Here is an 18702-nt window from a genome sequence, read left to right as displayed (position 1 = left end):
GTTTCTTGTCTTGCTAATTTTGGCCATTCTAAGTGGTGTAAGGTGGTATCTCAATGTGGTTTTAATTTGAATCTCCCTGATGGCTAGTGATGATGAACATTTTTTCATGTGTCTGATAGCCATTTGTATGTCTTCATTGGAGAAGTGTCTGTTCATATCTTCTGCCCATTTTTTGATATGATTGTCTGTTTTGTGTGTGTTGAGTTTCAGGAGTTCTTTATAGATCCTGGATATCAACCTTTTGTCTATACTGTCATTTGCAAATATCTTCTCCCATTCTGTGGGTTGCCTCTTTGTTTTTTTGACTGTTTCCTTTGCTGTGCAGAAGCTTTTGATCTTGCTGGTCAATGTACAGAAATCAGTGGCTTTCTTATACACTAATAATGAAAATACAGAAAGAGAAATTAGAGAATCAATTCCATTTACTATAGCACCAAGAACCATAAGATACCTGGGAATAAACCTAACCAAAGAGGTAAAGGAACTGTACTCAAGGAACTACAGATCACTCATGAAAGAAATTGAAGAAGACACAAAAAGATGGAAGACCATTCCATGCTCTTGGATCGGAAGAATAAACATTGTTAAAATATCTATACTGCCTAGAGCAATCTATACTTTTAATGCCATTCTGATCAAAATTCCACCGGTAGTTTTCAAAGAGCTGGAACAAATAATCCTAAAATTTGTATGGAATCAGAAGAGACCCCGAATTGCTAAGGAAATATTGAAAAACAAAAATAAAACTGGGGGCATCACGTTACCTGATTTCAAACTTTACTACAAAGCTGTGATCACCAAGACAGCATGGTACTGGCATAAAAACAGACACATAGACCAGAGGAACAGTAGAGAGCCCAGATATGGACCCTCAACTCTATGGTCAAATAATCTTTGACAAAACAGGAAAAAATATACAGTGGAAAAAAGACAGTCTCTTCAATAAATGGTGCTGGGAAAACTGGACAGCTCTATGCAGAAGAATGAAACTCGACCATTCTCTTATACTGTACACAAAGATAAACTCAAAATGGATAAAAGATCTCAACGTGAGACAGGAATCAATCAGAATCCTAGAGAACATAGGCAGTAACCTCTTCGATATCAGCCACAGCAACTTCTTTCAAAATATGTCTCCAAAGGCAAAGGAAACAAAAGTGAAGATGAACTTGTGGCTTCTATTTTTTGGCCAACAGTTACCCATCTTATACACGGCTCCTGATTACAGAGATAGGATGTCTCAGAGAGGAAACAACCGCCTTCCCAAGACTCCAGAGAGTACAGACTCCTGTAAACGAACTTTTCATTACTTGAAGGACAGTAACAACAAATCAAGTTAAAAAAACAGTCATGTGGTAAAGAAAGTTGTCATTTGAAATAATAATATGATCAGGTCTCAGGTAAAGTTTTAGTGAATAAAACATTATGCAGGAAACTGTGTGTATGGTTCTTGAGAGAGTTAATGTGTTGGCATCATTTTAATTAATTGTCTTTATTGTAATCAATTCAATCAACTTGTATTGCTTGCATACCATATGCCCAATACTATTTGATGCCATTTTTCTTCTACTTTTAAAAAATTTCTAAGGAATGGTAGTGCATCCTCAAAATGTGGGCTGCAAAACTGAGTTCCATGAGGCTTGGCCTCAGGTTAGGGTCCCCTGACCTGAGACCTGACTCCTCTAACTCATGGTCATTTCAATTCTCCTTTGGTTCTTCCCTTTCCCCTTCCACTTGCAGGGATATGAAGAAAAGAGACAAAATATTTCCATTGGTAAACATAAATCAAGTATTCACGACACATAAGAATAGGTGTACAAATACTGTATTTGGAAACAATCTGCAATGATCACCGTAAGTAGGTCTCCAATAAATCAACAAAAACAGGAACATTTTTCAATGGTATATTGTAGGAGATAGAAACGGAACACACACAGAATAAATAAAAAGAGGAATTGTTGATCTTTGAAGCCTACTATTTAGTTGGGCAAAAACATATTTTTATATATGTACATATATACCTGAAAATAACTTCAAGACTACAAGCTGTTCCTTATTAACTCTCATAAAACAATGACTGGCCTCTAAAACCAAGCTAATAACCTGGGAAGCTTTAAAAATATATATATAGATAGGATCACTGGGTGTGGTGCATAAACAGTGAATTCTGGAACACTGAAAAGAAATAAAATAATAAAATAAAATAGAATAATAAAATTAAAATATATATATATAGATTCCTTTTAGAAGTCAAGCTAGTGGCTACCTTTTTTACTGTTAACTTTCTATTTCCTGATCTGGGTGTTGGCTGCAAGGGAAGATTCATGATGCAAATATTCAAGTTGTCACAATTTGTGTGTATTTCTATATGTACATTTATACTTCAATAAAATATGTTTTAAGTGTGGCTTCCTTAGTCCCATCAATAGAAGGTAGCCATGAATCTGCATTTAAAAATCTCCCCAGGTGATTCTAATGATCAGACATTCTTGGATGACCTTTCCTGCCAAGGCCCTGGCAAAATGATGCATGGACAACAACGTCGTTTGGGGGAGTAAGTGATGACGGTCTTTAGCAGAGGTGGAGGAAAACGTGACCTGATAACAGTGATGTCTTAGAGTCTTAGTCCATCAGTCAAAGATATGAGTTGAAATCGGGGAAGATTGGAGCCAGAAAGACAAGAGACTAAGCTGTTTTTATAATACAGGTGTGAGATGACAAGGGATGAAATTAAGCTAGTGACTGTGGAAACAGGAAAGAAGGGCTGGTCGGAGAGACATTGTGGGCACATAATAAATTCCAGAGGATATACTGGCAGATGCCAAAAGACAAGGTTTCCCAGAATTAAATCCCAATGCTCATAAACTCTGGTATGTTCTTTTATCCCACAGCTGTGTGTGTGTCTGTGTGTGTGTATGTATTTGGTGTGCCTGAAGCTTCGCCCCAAAGGATCAAAGCCTAATCACCACATAAACAAGCATACACCCACATAAACACAAAACTGTCTCTGTTAAATGAGAAGTATTGAAGATGTTCCTTCAACTTAGTAATTTTCACACTTCTTAGGTAGAGTCCAAAATACTAGCCATCTAATTCTGGAATCTTTATTCCAAGATGAGATAAGATACCACATTTCAGTCGGGAGCTCATTAAATCAAAGGAAGTGAGAATTACTATGCTTTTTTCTGAAAAACTGGTGTAGGGAGACACTTTGAAAGCTTCCCCACACACCTCATTCCCAACACACAGATTACATTGCCTACCATTCTGGGGGCCTCTCCCAAGAAGTTAGGACACTGTGCCCAGTGGTTTAGTGAAATGAAAAACATCTCAGAAGAAGAGGAGACCACTAGACATATTTCCACCAGGAAGCCTAGCCAAGCTTTCCAATGAGACCTCCAGAGGCAGGCCACTGGCTGGGGTGTTCACTGACTGTGCCACCTACAATAGCACTAATAGGGTTTCTTCCCATAAAGGAGTGTGTTCATTGGCTCTCAGTCATGTTTGTTGAGGAAAAATCATGCTGCTCAAGTAATGGAAGTGAATCTGTAGTCAATTCAATAAACACAAAGATATAGGAGTAGATCAGAATCCACCTTAAGAGAAATTGTTTCAGAAAGCAAATGGAGTCATGGAAGTCTTGATAAACAACGAGGAGGGGAAACCAATTGCATCTTTTTCTGAACTTTGGTAAGAAATAATCTTTACTGTTACCATAATTTATTTTTTTTAAGAATTTATTTATTTATTTGACAGAGAGAAATCACAAGTAGGCAGAGAGACAGGCAGAGAGAGGAGGGAAGCAGGTTCCCCACTGGGCAGAGAGCCCGATGTGGGGCTCGATCCCAGGACCCTGAGATCATGACCTGAGTCGAAGGCAGAGGCTTTAACCCACTGAGCCACCCAGGCGCCCCTACTGTTACCATAATTCAAATGTAAAACTTGGTACTCTCTCTCTCATCCTTTTACAAACCATGTAAGTAATATTTATGAACCAAATCTGCCAAACAAAACATTTCATTCTTAAAGCTAAAGGCTTATGGGTGTGAATGTTTTGTGACTTGGGCTTATGTGTGAGTGTGAGTGTGTGTGTGTGTGTGTGTGTGTGTGCATGTGTGTCTATACCAGTGGTATTATTTGTGCAGCAAACTAAATGCCTTGCGGCAGATACTAGGTCCCTATTCACTGACTTTGATTTTTTTTAAAGTAGAAAGAAACAATTATAATAAATTAATTGACCCAGCAATGAACAACATTATATAAGCATTATTATATTGAATAAAATTATGTTAATTAAAAATCAAAAGCAACTATGAGGAAGGGGGTAACAAATACTTAGTATTTATATTTTATAGCCAATAAAAAATTCATGTCTGAAAGTGAATTTGATGGGCTTAAACATCAAGCCTAGGAAACACCAGAGCCAAGTGCACAGAGTACCAGTCCCTATAATAAACCATTTCCGTCTCTTACTCACCTGAAGCTCTAACCATGGAAAGAGTTTGAAATCACAGCAGGCAAGGATAAGGGGGAGATGTACAAGGTAGAGAAGTCGAGAACAAGCCTACCAGTCTCTGCTTGCTACTGCAGAATGACTGGGTAACCATGGCATTTGGCAATGTATACTAGCTCCAGGACAGGCCTTACCAGGTAGTGAGGTAGCTGGACAGCATAGGTGTTTCTTGTTTGCACCCTCTGGAGTTGGATCCATTGGTGTGTTGGCGATGGAAGTGCCCCAAGCACAAAGTACAGAAAAGAAAGGACATGAGGGACATGTCTGGCCAAGGATTCTCTGCCCCCTGCCTCCCTTGATGGCCATGGAATGGACCTAACTTAACCATACAATAGGGAATGGAACCCAGTGCTGCCCTATCATTAGCCTTTGGGCTCTTTCTTGTGATCTGTGGAACACAAAGACAGATACATCCCTACTCCAACTCTCTTGAAAAAAGGAAACTACCCAACTTTTCTACTAGACTTTAGAGGAGGAGAAGGTATGTGGACCAGAGCCTTGATCACTAGAAGAGGAGGCTGCAGAAATGACTTCCCAAAATACCCCCTCTACCATCTGGAGACTGAAGATCAGAAAAGTGGTGCTTGCATTTTAAAGACCTGTGTGAAAAGAACTGCAGCTTCAGGAAAGGAAAAGTGACCTATCCTTGACTGGTGTGATGTTTTGTTTCATGTATCAACCTGGCGAGACTATACTATAGTGCCCAGTCACTTCACCAAATTATCCGTCTAGGTGTCACTGTACGGGTGTATTTTGGATCTAACATTTATATCAGTAAACTTCGGGCAAAGCAGACTACCCTCCATAATGTGGGTGAGCCTCATCCAATTCAAGGCAATTAAGGGTACGTCTGAGCCTCCCAGAAAAGGAAGAGGTATTTCCTCCAGATTTCCTTCAGACCCAAAGTCAGCTCTCCTCTGAGCCTCCACCTGCCCGCCTGCTTTTCACATTTCAGACTTGCCAGCCCCAACAATCACAAGTCAATTCTTTCAGAGAAATTTCTCTGTCCCTCTCTGTCCTCCTCTCTCACTTTCTCTTTGTGTAAATATATATTTTATTTGTTTGTTATTATTTATATACACATAAATTTTGTAAATATATCATTAACATTATTTATGCATGTATTTATGTACAGAAATGAAGAATTTATATATAAACATACATCCCATAGGATGTACATACACATGTATGTCCTATCAGTTCCACTTCTTTGAAGAACCCTGGTTAACACACCTGGTGTTGTATTAACATCAGCCTCTGAAGGAGACATCTGACCTCTTGCCACTGGTATAATCCTACATACCAAATCCTGGGAAAAAAATTTATTATATGAATTCCAAAGGTCCTGATGTTTATCATCAAAGTTCAAGAACACTGAATCTAGAAAGGAGCAAAGAAGCAGAGACTGGGGCAACCTGGGATGATTACATCTGTGATTCCTCAGGGGTCAGCTCTGCTAACAGGGCAGGGCCAGCTTCACGAGATTTACCTCAGTGTGACTGAGAATTCATTTCAAAAATCTCCCCTTCCAGGAAAATGACTTTTTTTGTATACTTTTTCACCCACAAGAATGTTAACTGAGCTTGTTTTTCCTCCACCCTGAAGATTTTCTTTCTTTCTTCCATGTCTCATGTTTTAAAAAGATACTTTTTTTAATACAACAATTAAAAAGAGAGAAAGAGAGGAAAAAACGGTATGTGCCACTTATGGTCATTTGAGAACAACACCGAGATCTCAATCCTATCCATGCCCATCAGTTTTCCCTCCTCAAACCCCCTTTTTACCACCAATGATTCTTGTCTGTTCTTCCTTTGAGAACCTGTTCCAGACCATCATGGGAGCTTTGCCCAGTGTCATCAGCCCATGACATTCTATTCCTTCTCAGTGGATTGGAAACAGCTCCTTTTTGCATGAGATAGAGTACTGTGTGTGTAGCTACTTACCTATTTTTAAATAGGGTTGATTTAAAAGTTGGTTGATTATTAAAATTTTTAAATAATTTTTCATTGGAAAATACATTAAAATGCAAAGAAGTAAATAAAACTTACCATAAACATGCCATTTTTTTAAGATTTTATTTATTTTATTTGACAGATAGAGATCACAAGTAGGCAGAGAGGCAGGCAGAGAGAGAGAGAGGAGGAAGCAGGCTCCCTGCCGAGCAGAGAGCCTGATGCGGGGCTCAATCCCAAGACCCTGAGATCATGACCTGAGCCGAAGGCAGAGGCTTTAACCCACTGAGCCACCCAGGCGCCCCAAACATGCCATTTTTTAAAATGGTACCAAACATAGAGGTGCCTGGGCGGCTTAGTCAGTTAAGTGGCGAACTTGGTTTCGGCTCAGATCAAGATCTCAGGGTCATGAGATGAACCCTGCATCAGGTTCCATGCTGGGCAGGGAACATGCTTCAGATTCTCTCTCTCTCTTTCTCTCTCTCTCTCTCTCTCCCTCTCCCTCTCCTTATGCCCTTCCTCCCATCTCCCTCTAAAAAAAATAAAATAAAAAATAAAGTAAAATAAAAATGATGCCAACCATAAAAATGCTCTTTTAGGAGATATCTTCATTAATTATTCAGAGTATATGGTTCATTTTCTACATACTCATAATTTTTTGTCAGGTTTTAATCATACACTTTACCTCTCAACTGAACTGTATGGTTTTTGAAGGGGGAGATGATGTTATATACACCACTATGCCCCACATCATTTTACAGTGACCTAAACAGCTAGTAGCTGCTCAAACAACCACAAAACAAAATACCTCAGGCTGAATGAAAGCAATCGGTATTCTTAGTTTACGTATTTCTCCCTCATAACAGATCTAATCTTTCAATATTTGGACTTAAGTTCATGGGCGGATTATTGCAGATAGGTTAGTTGTGTTGTAAATCAAACAATTCTTTCCCACAAACAACAGGGTTCCATTACTGACCCAACTATCAGCCAAGTCTCCAACTCGGGAGAGATCCCCTCGTTGCCATGGAGATCACTACTGATATGTTACTCTTCATTGAACTCTCAAGTGAAATGAAGCCAAAGTGTATGTCAAAATAATGTCCATATTCTCTTCCTGCCCCATGTCTGAGTAGCCTCTTCCTAGCCCTTTAGAGCTGCTCGCTGTCTTCCCCTTGGCAGAACAGTGATCCCATCCTCCCCAGGGAGCTTCTTGCTGAGCTCTGGATGTGTGGGATAGCTCCAGAAGGCATAACGAGAAGCTAAAGGGCCCAGGGCAAATGTCAAGGCAAACACAATTTGAAAGATATTAACTGAGAACCGACGGAGAGTTTCCCAAGAAGCTTAATTTGACCAGATCATAAAGCAGCGACCAGATGGTTATAATTACTATCCCGCCTTGTTCTCCTCATACCCTCTTCATGAAGGGAAACGAAGAAGGACGGTTCCCCATCTGCAAGGTCTGCTATGGGCTTATGCAGGGAAAGAAGAGGCCTGTCTGGACCCAGACATGACAAGTTCGTCCAAACATGGCCAAAAAATATTAAGAGCCTAAACAGAAACTGTACAGCATGATTTTGTCCCCAACTCAAATCAAAGCCCAACTAATTTAGGGAAAAGTAGGCAGCCACTTGCATATTATACATTTGGGGGAAGCACTAAGCAAAATTTGTCCCCAAATATCTCCTTTAGTCTCCTGCCACAGTTCTAGACATCATGCTAGAAGAAAACTCGTCCCTGCATTCCGGGGGCTTCTGGGTCCTAAGAAGTCCCCCGCTGTTACATCCCCATCTCCCTGAGCCCCTCTCCTTCATAGCACTCCCCATATCACTGAAAGTCTTGGAAATAACAAGTTGTGAAGAGAGGGTGAAGCAAGGGGGAGAAAATGGCTAATGAGGGTGGCAACTGGTGCTATAGAGAGGACAGATGGCTGGGGGAGGAATCAAATAACTGTACAATGTAGCCAAGGACTGACTCAGGCAGTAGGCTCTCCTGGCTACCTAGCTAACTCTCAAGCCATCACTTGAAGAGCAATAATAAAAGCATCCTGCGTAGCAATTGAGGCCAGGAACTCTGTCTTATTCCTTACTCATATTTTCTCCAATCAGTACATGTAGATGAATGACTACTGTTAAATGCAATATGATTCCAAACCGTACAGAAATGGGTTTTATGGAAATCGGGTTCTTGTGTTCTCATCCCAAATCTAGCCTTATTCAATGAGGCAGAGAAGCCCCAGAGGGAATTATCTTTCCCTGTGACCAGCTCCTCTTGGGCTGGGCTATCTGGTAACCCTGCATCTGAGCTCTAGCTCCCTTGGTCCATCTAGATATGGGCTCTTTGAGACAAGGCTGCCTCAGACCTGCCTATTAGACACCAGTGCCCAATGCACAGTTGACTTTCAATGCCTGTTTATAGAATGAATGTGGCCTATAACTACTTTTACCAGAGTTCATGAGTCTGTACCAATGACTCCACAGCCAACCCCATGGTGGCGAGAGTCACCAGATCTTTGGAAAAGCTACCATTTGTGCCAACATTTATGTGGTGGAATCAGGAGTGACATGGAGCCCTCAGGATGTGAACAGCTTCTGCCCTTTGGAACTCCATGAACTCTAAAGGTTTCATGGCTTCACAGTGGCTTCAGCTGTGAAATAAGGGATGGAGAATCTGAGAGCCACTTCTGCTCGTGTCTTCAGCTGCCATAGAGCCTCCCCCTCCTCTGGCTCCCAGCAGGACAGTCTCCCTGGCTCCTTTGAGAAAATCCTATTTCTCCAGAGGTGGTTGGGTATGAGGACATTTGAGGAAATACAGGACTCACAAATGAGATATTAGACTCCTATCCAAAGTGTTCAGTCCAATTGTCCAAGCATATCACAGATATCAGGTCCCACATACCAGTTTTTAGTTTCAGATGTGGTCAGGGGTTAACATGGGGCCAGAGACTACAGAAGTCTATACTTCAGCTACTTTACCAAGTATATATTTCTAGAAACAAAAAGCAATATGACCTAATGAAAAGAACACAGGCCGTCCTATTTCACGCAATTTCCATCACACTTGGATGCTGTTCTATTTGCAGAAAATATTCTCGCATGTTTAAGAACAAGGAGAACATCCCTTTGACTTTTGAACCCCTGTAGTCTGTGTAGAATACAGAGTCTGACCAACCTGGCCGTATACTTCTCTAATCTCCTGTTTGGAGGAAACGAGGCACAAGGGGGCAAAGTAACTTTCCCAAGATCACAAGGCAACAAATATGAAAGCAGACTGTAGATTGCCAGAGTCCATGCTCTTAGCTACTCAACGGCACTGCCTCTTCCACAAAAGAGAAAAATTGTACTTACTTTTCAAAGTGGTCAGAACTTAAAGTGCACCTAGCCCAATAGCCAGCATGTAATAGGTCACAATAAATAACGGCCATAATCATTGTAGTGAACATAGTAATATTTGAACAACCCTGTGGACACCCACACAGTCCTGGCCCAGGCCAGACATGCAGGGGGAGAGTGGGCCCAAACCATCCTCCTTGAGAGGACACCTTCCTCCACATTCCCTAGCTGCCTCACCTCCTTTCTAACTGTAGAAATAGACTGGAAGTGACCTGTAGAAGAAAAATCTCTAAAAGATTAGCATTCAGGAACTAATTAATTTTGTATTTCCACCCAGAATTAATTTTTATCTTCAGCAAAAGTCTTCTGCTGAGAGCAGAGGATTAGTCTTACTCACAGCATGTACACTGGCAAATTCAGCTTTCCTACCGGAAATGCAAGCCTTGTGACAAAGTTATTGTGAAATCCAGACAAGGGTTCTGGCTCATGACTGCTGTTGGCTCATAACCAAGGGAAGACCATCAGCTCAACAATCGTCAGACCTGACACATAAACAGAAGAGCAATCTGCAAGTTTGCTCATGGTTCCTATTTACCCTGGCCTGCACCTAGATTCCAGGAAAACAAAAACAAAAGCAAAAGGAACTTGGTACCTGAGGTCCCAAAGCAGCAAATGTCTAATTGTCTCATTGGCAAATAAATTCTTACTGGGAGGATTCTTACTCAAAACTCATATATGGATACTAATGAAAATCAGTTGTGATGTTTTAGAACAGAGCCTCTTCACCTATGGGATCTACAGATCCATTCTGAGAATCTGAAATTTTATCCCAACTTCTCTGGGTATTGTATATATTTCCCTGGAAGAAAGCATCAAAGCTTTCACTACTTACTTGAATGATATCTGTACCCCCAACACCATAGAGAATTATTGATGTGCAAGTAAAGTTGACATGGAAAAAAACTGTCCACAATCCACTATTAGATAAAAACAACAGCAAAAACTTATCAAGTATTTTTATGTGGCATTCTACTGTCGTCCAAACAATACACATATTTGTAGAAAAATTTTTGAAATCTACACCAAAAAATATTAAATCTGGCTACCTCTGTTTTTCAGGATTATGAATGATTTTTTTTATTTTGTTCCTTTTTTTAAAGATTTTATTTATTTATTTGACAGAGAGAGATCACAAGTAGGCAGAGAGGCAGGTAGAGAGAGAGAGGAAGGGAAGCAGGCTCCCAATGAGCAGAGAGCCCAATGTGGGGCTTGATCTCAGGACCCTGGGATCATGACCTGAACTGAAGGCAGAGGCTTTAACCCACTGAGCCACCCAGGCACCCCATTATTTTGTTCTTTATGCTTTCATATGTTTGCTTTTTTTTTTTTCTGCAATGAACATGTGTTAGTTTTAGAATCTGCAAAAGCCTGGTAAATGTTATTTTCAAACTGATTTTAAAAAGCCTTTATATCTTAGGGGTGCCTGGGTGGCTCAATGGGTTAAAGCCTCTGCCTTTGGTGCAGGTCATGATCTCTGGGTCCTGGGATCGAGCCCTGCATTGGGCTCTCTGCTCAGCAGGGAGCCTGCTTCATTCCTCTCTCTCTCTGCCTGCCTCTCTGCCTACTTGTGATCTCTCTGTCAAATAAATAAATAAAATCTTTAGGGGAAAAAAAAGTCTTTATATCTTAGTCCATACCTTCCTCCCAGTACTTTGATTTCCCAAGTGACTCACGATTCTCCATCTACACTGTGTGACCTGGGTAACAAGAATCTACGCTCCAGTCTAAGAATGCCAACCATGGTCAGATGGCCATTTCTGAGTTGTAAAATCTGGAGGCACAAATGTTAGGCAAGTTCAGATTTGAAGACAGGCCATTACTTTTGTAAGAAAAGAGCACTGGCAGCTTTGAAAAGAAGAGGAAGGAAACAGAAGAAAAGCTGTGTAATGGAGAGAGAGTTTAAACTTTCAGGATGTTTCAAACTCTTCAGCTCTGCAGCCAAAACCGGAAAATAAGGTTTATTATCAAATGCCCTATGAGTGTTTTTATTTTGCTAATTGTAGTATAGTCGACATACAATGCATTAGTTTCATACAACACAACATAAAACAACTGTCACTCGTGTTCATACAACATACGAACAACATAGTCTGCATAGATGACAAACCATAATTCCCCATGGTTTGGGGGTTGCAGATCTCATTTCCGTACATTAGGAAATGTTCACTACGTAAGTTTAATTACCATGTATCACTCTGCAAAATTGTTGCAGTGTTATTGACTATATTCCCTATGCTGAATTACTATTTTGTGTTTGTGGCAGAATTAAGGAACTCATCCAAAGGCTAGAAAGCAGATACACTACTCAAGGAGAAGCTAGTAAACTGTCCAGAGCTTGGCTTACTATTAGAAGTCCTGTCCATGTGCAGGATTTGGAAAGTGGAAGCCTTAGGGCATTTGGGATGCAGAAAACATCCGTGCTAAGGTTGCAGATTAAGCAATAAAATTCAGGATGCTTCATTAAATGTAAATTTCATCTATACAACAAAACTTGTCCTGGTATAAATATGTCCCAAGCCCTACCCATACTAACAATTATTTAATTGTGTCATTGAAATTCAAATTTAACAGAGCACCCTGTATTTTATCTGGCCATCCTATTCCACAAAGAACAAGGAAGGACCAAGATATGGGCATATTTTCTCACCCTAAACAGACAATGTACATACAGCAGGGAGAGAGCATAGAGATGCAGGGAGTCTGGGGGCTAAGGAAGGGGTCTTTAAGGAGCCAGAAAAGGCTCCTGGAAGTACAGGGAAGCAAGGAGCTATATAAAGCTTCTCTTGCTCCCATGTAAGAAATTCAGATCTTTCTAATGTTGTTCTTCTGGTGGTTAAGCCAATATTACCCCAAAAGCAGAAGGTAGAGAAGCCCAGGAAAGTCCCAGCATGCGTAGTATGCGGACAGACGGCAAAAGGAACGTGCTCATGGCAAAGGGTAAACTTCAGAAGTGCTGCACTTGGGGTTGAAGTAAGTGTTGGTTGATTATGCTTAGCTTTCCCCGCAGCCAAGATTTCAACACTTCATCTGGATAACTTGCACCTTGCAAAATTGTTTTCCAGAAAAAGCCCCTCTGAAAAATACAATCATACGATTTAAAAAAAAAAAAAATGGTGGAAAAAAGACACGTGTTGATGCCTAGGTCTATATGACACCAAATGAAGGAAAAATGGAAAAATACCATCCCTCCAGATGTTTCATCTAGGTAGTAATAGGGAACATGTTTGCCTTCCTTACATGGACGTTTGGTGTGTAAATGCAGACCATTATGATGATATTGAAAAGCATTGATTAGAAAATCAGAAAATTGTCCTTTTTGCATCCTTCACAGATGGCCCTGGAAATATTTTTTTGTCAATGTATTTTTAACCTATCTTACAAACAGAATTATTTACGTAGTAACTAGCCCTGCAAACTGCTACAGCAAATGAAAACATTGAAATGACTTCTCAGCCTTCTGTTTTGCATGGAGTACACCCCCCAACTTTGTTCTCTGAGCATCTGATTGAGGAAGTCCCCTTCCCAGGGGCAAAGGGTTCAAATCCCACTGAAACTACCCTGTCTTCTCTCCCCATACTATCCTCATGAATGCAGCCTACCAGACAGCTAGAGTCTGAGAGAAAGTAACACCTACAGTTTGATGGGGGGAAGCTGAACCACCATACATCACTTGAAATAAAGGGTTGATTATAGGCACCAGACCAGACATAAGTGGGGAATCTGGTGAAGAAGTCTGTTGGAGGCTTCTGCATCTAAAAGGGGCCCTGAAGTCACTACGGGTCAGCAGAGAAAGCAATAGGAAAATGAACTGAACATGAACCAGGGAGACGAAGGACAACCTCGAACCCATGTCTCACTCCTATTACTTCCAACCTCAACATTATAGATAACCTACAGAAGAAGCTAGTGCCCTGTGTCACAAAGCTGCATGAGGTTCCTGGCCCAGAATACCCAGAACCTACAAGAAGACCTCTGCTGGGACCTGGAGAAACTCTGGAACCAGATGTTGCCCCACACCCATAAGATGAAACTGCAGATCAGTTATGGCACAGGTGAGCCGCAGAGGTGCCTGGCACATTCACCCCCAAATCATAATGGCAGCCACTTCCCTTTCACCTTCCAAATCTCCTGCAAACTTCTCTTGTGCCAATCCCTGCCTAGAACCACATGGGGAAGGGGATTCTGGGGCACACAGCCCGCCCACACAGCCTAAAACCTTCACACGGCACAAAGCCTGATTCCCTATTCTGCCAGTATCTAGCTGGGCAAATTTAACAGACTGTTTAATCTCACTAAACTTCTGCTTCTTCATCTGTATGGATAAAAATTAAGTCATTCTCAAAGCAAATGTACCAAGTGCTCAGCACATACAAATGAACCCAGGTTCCTGCTTTTATCCTGTTTATAGTATTTGGGTAACAATATCTTCACTGAAATGTTGTTTGTATCTAATAAGATAGTGAAAAGGACATTAGCACATAGAAAGGACTCAATCTATGTTACTGACCCCAGTTCATTGTTAGAGCAAGCTGACCTTTACAACATCTGATGAGTTGGCCCTCCTTTGGACTTCCCCACACATGGACCTGGAGAACCACCGTCAGGAACAACCCACCCATGAGTGGATTCCTAATGCCATTTATGGTCATTCCCAGCTTTTTAAAGGATGCCCCAATCTGCTTCCTTACCATGAACACCCTAGAAACCTCAGCTCCCCTTTCTTTAGAGTCACACGCAGAGAAGAATCTATTAAGGAAAAGAGGGTGAAATCTGCCAGGTGGGAAAGCTCAGGTAGGGAAGGAAGATGCTCACTTTCCAGACGGCCGTGGTGCTATTGTTTGACACTGCCATAGTTACTGTCAGACGGGATGGTGAGCACAGAAAGAAAATGGTCTCCAGTCAGGTCTGGGAGGGTCAGAACAGAACTTCAAGGAGAACATAACAAACACCCCCCACACCCCTACCGCTTACCTCACTTGAAGTCTTGTTAGGCCATAGTTTCCAACTGGGCAACAACCACATCTGCCTCCTTTCTGTTTTCTCTACTATCTTCGTGGCAAGCTGGTGGTTGGGTGTTGTAGGTGGCTTCTGTGCTGTGGTTTTCAACATTTTGTAGCCCAAAGCCTAGCTCTCCCTTCTGCATGGAACAGCTGTGATTTATAATCCGCAGTCAAGTGGTTCCCCAGCTAGGGAGTACTGGGAACACAGAGGGTCTTTCTGTGTAACAAGTATGATTCTATCCTGGTGCACGGATATGCCCCAACATGAGCATCCATACACAGTTCAAGACTAAGGGCTTAGTAAGAAACACCATGTTTACCTGCTAAAACAAAACCCTTCTGGTATTAGTTAACTGACTACAAAAGGAGAGATCTTATCTTACTTTTTACAGTCTCTGACCTTGTCATTTGAATAGTCACATACACAGATATATATTATCTCTCCTCCCTTACTCTCCCCTACCCCTCCCCCTCTTCATATATTGTCATGTTGAACCTCTGCCTGGACTACTAGTTCTTCTTCTATAGTCATATTTATGAATTCAGATTGTTATGAAACATAATTACACTCTGGAAATGATACAGTATTTGGATGTCGAAAAGAAGTCATCATTCTTCGAAATAGATGGCTGGTAGCTTTCTCAAGAAATCATTTTATGAACTCAAGTTTAAAAAAATGAATATATGTTCCTCTTTTTGCTTCCTCTTTTGAGCAATTTTATGATTGAAAAAAAAGACATTTTACCACAATGGAAAATACCTCATTTTTCCATTAAAATGTACTCTTTTTTTCTTAACAGTTTTCAATCCACTTCCTTGTCCATTGGGTTAAAAGAAGCTGTTTCTAGGAGACAAAGTCAAGGTCTCAGCAAGGAAGGTGGGAAAGGAGGTGCTGGGCTAGTATGTCTGTTAACCACCCAACACTAGGACAACCATGGCTGTGTCAACAATCGCACCAAAGGAGCCAGGTGGAAAGTTGAGAACAAATCACACTATTGATTGGCAGTTCCATCTCCTTTGTGCCAGACTGATTTCCCCCACTGTTGGAGGCATTGGCTCTATCGCCTTTTTAATAGGCAGTGGGTCCAGACTAGAAATGTTCATAGGGCATATACCACTTCATATCATTAAAAGGAAAGAGTCCACATGGCCCAACATCTAGCTGAAACTTGGTTGAAAAAATAAAACTGAGATTACTGGTGAAGTGAACAGCAGTGTTCAATTGGTTGAATTTTAAGCTTTTTTTATAAGCCCAGAGAAGGCTTCCATCTCTTCTGGTTAAATATCAATTTCTCCCCTCAATGTAGTCTTCCAGAGACAAATAAGAAACAATCAAATATACTCATGCTTAATATGTTGTAAATAAAAGGTTTGATCAAATGCTTTGCTCTTCAACTTGATATTTTTCGTTAGTTAGGAAGTCACAATGTCATCAAGGAGAAAATAAGGAAGCTACAGAGAGTTCAGAATTTGGCTCCCCACACTAATTTTACCCTCACAAGTTGAGATTTCCTTATTGACAATAAAATTCTTCCTTTTTTTATTCATCTTCCCAGAAGGCTCAAATGTCTTCCCAAAGACTGAGATATGTCAGTAGACAACTTCAACCCCCACAATTATCTCAGGGTTTAGGCATGCCCTCCACATGGGTGTGTTATTCATAGCATAAAGACAGATCTTCCTGACCTTAATAGTTTAGCTTTCAGAAGTATATGATGCTTATACTAAGGAATAACAGAGAGGACATGGGGAGATGGAGAGGAGAAGTGAGTTGGGGGAAATTGGAGGGCGAAACGAACCATGAGAGACTACAGATTCTGAGAAACAAACTGAGCGTTTTGGAGGGGAGAGAGGTGGGGGTGGGTATTATGGAGGGCACATATGGCATGGAGGACTGGGTGTGGTGCATAAACAATGAATTCTGGAACACTGAAAAGAAATTTTAAAAAAGTATATGATGGATAAAATACATCAGTCTCTTGACAATCTGTTCTATATGGACAAAAAGGAGAGGTGCTCATAAGGTCCAAGTAATTTAAATTGATAGATATCAGAAAATATCATCATTACCTCTCAATTCTCTCTCTCTCTCTCTCTCTCTCTCACACACACACACACACACACACACACACACACACCTATGTATAGACATATAGGTGGTGTTTCTCATAAGAAATCAATTAATTTAATCCATTGATTCCTCCTGGGGAATGTGCTACTAAGCAGTAACATCTACCTAAGATGAGAAACACTGAAGATGAAGAGGAAAAACAAATAGTTGGAATAATCTTCATGCTAGACTATACCTGAAACCCTAAGTAACCTGGACTTGGCTGATATTCATTCTTTTTTATTGTTTTTTCCCCCAAATAAACTGCATGAGATTGTGGTGCTAAAATAGAAATACAGTAGAATCATGTTATTGCAAAAATTTGGCAAAGCTACCAGTGAAATCATGTCCCTTGAAACATAACAACCACACATAGTAAAAACACAATTCCTCTCAACGCGTCCATAAACAGGGTGTTAGCCCTGTTCCTCAGAGTCAACACTATAAAAGGGTTCCCGCATATTTAGTGAACCCACATTCAACTCAGTAATTCTTATCTTGCCATTAGTGTAGCGTGTTAAAATCCATGTCCCAGTAAATTGCTGTGTGGTATGTGAAATGTATTAAAGTACATGAGGTAAAGTTGCGCTCATTAAATCTCACTTGAATGTCTTATTATTAGAGTATCATTTCCCCATCCCTATTATTATGATTATTGCATTCTTCCATGGTGTTTGCCCTGGACTGTGGAGGGGTCAGATGGGCGAAGGAGAGCAGGACTTTTTTGAGATCCATCAAAAGAGAGACAGAAAAAAATAGCGTTGAGTTTTTGTTTTTGTTTTTTTTTTTAAGCCCCCACACATTGTACCTAGTGGAGCCAAGCCTTGTCAATGCCACCCGGTTGCTGGCATTGTGCCTCCTTCACAACAACGCTCACAATCTAATTACCAGGCTTCAGCCGCCATTGTGGGAGGCTCCCGTGTGGAACGTTAGGTTAACAGGCAAGGACGCTGCTGCTGAGCCAGGCTTCCCTGAGGCTCAGGGCGACTGGAGTTTCCCCATGGAAAGGGTGTTCCCTGCTTGCCTCCAGTTATATGGTTCCACGGCCCCACTGTGTTTGCTGGCACGGCACAGATCTCTTCCACGGAGCACCATGTCTTTTCACCTCCGTCAGGAGCAAAGGAATGTATCTGAGAACGTGTGAGAGCCCGCAGATTTTCCAAGACTGTGTTTAAGGCGATGCAGAAGTGGGATGGCTTACGTTTTCCGTTTCAGCGATGTGACTCCTCTGAGGTGATGGTGGGGCTGCTCCAGGAGGAAAGGGGAGTGAAGCGCAGGCCCGGACCCCTCCTCGCCCTGGGTGTTCGCCCATCTGGAGAAGTGGAAAACAGCAACATCCCCCTTCTTCCCTGGGAGGTGCCCGGATGAGCTGACATCAAGGAGCTCTTAGAGTTACAAGTGGAAGGGCAGCACGGTTAGGATGAGGAAAGGAGAGGGAGAGGAAGTCATTGCCACTTCATATTCCTATGGTTTAGAGAAGATTTAATTAGCTGCTCCCAAGACTGGACATGGGACAGACACTAGGCCCTTTGGGTGGCTGATGGAATCCAAATGGGGAGGAGACCCTTCAGGAGGAAAGCTGTGTCTTTCATAGACCCTATATGAGAACAGGACAGGCAAAAAATTCAGGGCAAAAATAATACTGATTTTTCTAGAGTCAGTGCCATGAAGAGATAACGGAGGAGGAGGAAGAGGAGGAAGAGGAGTAAGTAGAGGAGGAGGAGGAGGAGGAGGA

General features: G+C 41.3%; 1 long non-coding RNA gene across 2 annotated transcripts in view; it reads right to left on the bottom strand.

Moving 5' to 3' along the window:
* The window catches only part of LOC111151013, a 37096-nt gene extending 21728 nt beyond the window's left edge, over positions 1-15368 (bottom strand). For both annotated transcript variants that reach the window (XR_002640833.1, XR_002640834.1), the window contains exon 1: positions 14829-15368. This is a non-coding gene — a long non-coding RNA (uncharacterized LOC111151013). The remainder of the gene's footprint in view (positions 1-14828) is intronic.
* Positions 15369-18702: the final 3334 nt, after the last annotated feature.

Source organism: Enhydra lutris, unplaced genomic scaffold, assembly GCF_002288905.1.
Source record: "Enhydra lutris kenyoni isolate GAN:26980312 unplaced genomic scaffold, ASM228890v2 scaffoldscaffold25, whole genome shotgun sequence".
Classification (NCBI taxonomy): Eukaryota; Metazoa; Chordata; class Mammalia; order Carnivora; family Mustelidae; genus Enhydra; species Enhydra lutris.
This window is presented reverse-complemented; position numbering and strand designations above follow the sequence as displayed.